The sequence below is a fragment of the Mandrillus leucophaeus genome, unplaced genomic scaffold (assembly GCF_000951045.1).
Source record: "Mandrillus leucophaeus isolate KB7577 unplaced genomic scaffold, Mleu.le_1.0 Scaffold362, whole genome shotgun sequence".
Taxonomy (NCBI): domain Eukaryota; kingdom Metazoa; phylum Chordata; class Mammalia; order Primates; family Cercopithecidae; genus Mandrillus; species Mandrillus leucophaeus.
This window is the reverse complement of record NW_012103832.1, coordinates 471,298-472,604: the sequence shown is the minus strand read 5'-3', so window position 1 is coordinate 472,604 and position 1,307 is coordinate 471,298.

Genomic DNA, 1,307 nt, shown 5'->3' with positions numbered 1-1,307 from the left:
AGAGAGAAAGTAAGTTAGGTATGGTGGTGTGAGACTGTGGTCCCAACTCCTCAGGAAGCTGAGATGGGGGAAGTTCTGGACCCAGGAGGTCAAGGCTGCAGTGAGTCATGTTCGTGCCACTGCCCTTCAGCCTGGGCAACAGAGTAAGACCCTGTATCAAAAACAAAACAAAATATTTTTCTTGCTAAATTTCATTTGGTAACATGGCATAAACTTTCATCCTTGTAGAATTGTTTTTAATTAAAATATCTGAAACTTTTTGAAATAGCTTTAATAAAGATGAGCACAAAACAAATGATTTCAGTTATTATTTTTTGTTACATACATCTTCTCTCTCTCTCTCTCTCTTTTTTTTGTCTTTGTATTTATAACAAAGTCATTTATAGTGGACTTGCCATTCAACTTGTCTTGGGTTGTTTTATATAACGATATCTACTGACCTTTCAGTATTTTCAAGTTTTGTTCATGAACATTAGTATAGATACCTATTAAGTATCCTGTGTTGTCTTGAATTATAGAAAAGAATGTGTGTTTAGACAACAATTAATAATGGCAAAATACAATGTTTAAAATGTTTATTTTATAATCTTATTATGGTACTTCTAAAGGATAAAGGTTTATGAACGGTCCTGGCATTTCCCCAAAGGGTAGAGTGTTTAGAAACCTCTGGTAAAGCCATGTTCTATCAGTCCTACCTACTCAGTGCCCTTCCTTTTAGTAGGATCTCACTTTAGAACTATTCTGGAATCAGAGCTTCTCAAATGTTTGGAATGTAAATATTTCTGAAATGAATTATTTAGCCAGTTGCGTGCTTTACACAGAGGATGAAGCACGCATCTTGACTTCTTTGATGTAATTCAGGCTTTTAATTTTGAGCTTCACCATAGCGCAGTAACACCCTACTAAGCCAAGGAGGCCCTTGGTTGAATATCGCCAAGTTCTGTGTTTACCTCGTTCTGGTGTTTGTCCTTGCTTGCTTTGATTCTGCAGTGGGATACTCTCACTAGCACCCTTTGGTTTCTGTAAGACTATCGCTTTTTATGCCTTTCAGTTACTCTTTGTAATGAGAAAGGCTGTTATTAATGTGGCTAGCCCAAGATCAATTAATACGTATACAATAGGCTCTTGTATAATGGAAAGCCTTGAATTATTCTACATTTCGTTTGTTGCATGAATAGAAGCTTAAAATAGCTTAAGAGGCCGGGTGCGGTGGCTCAAGCCTGTAATCTCAGCACTTTGGGAGGCCGAGACGGGCGGATCACGAGGTCAGGAGATCGAGACCATCCTGGCTAACACGGTGAAATCCC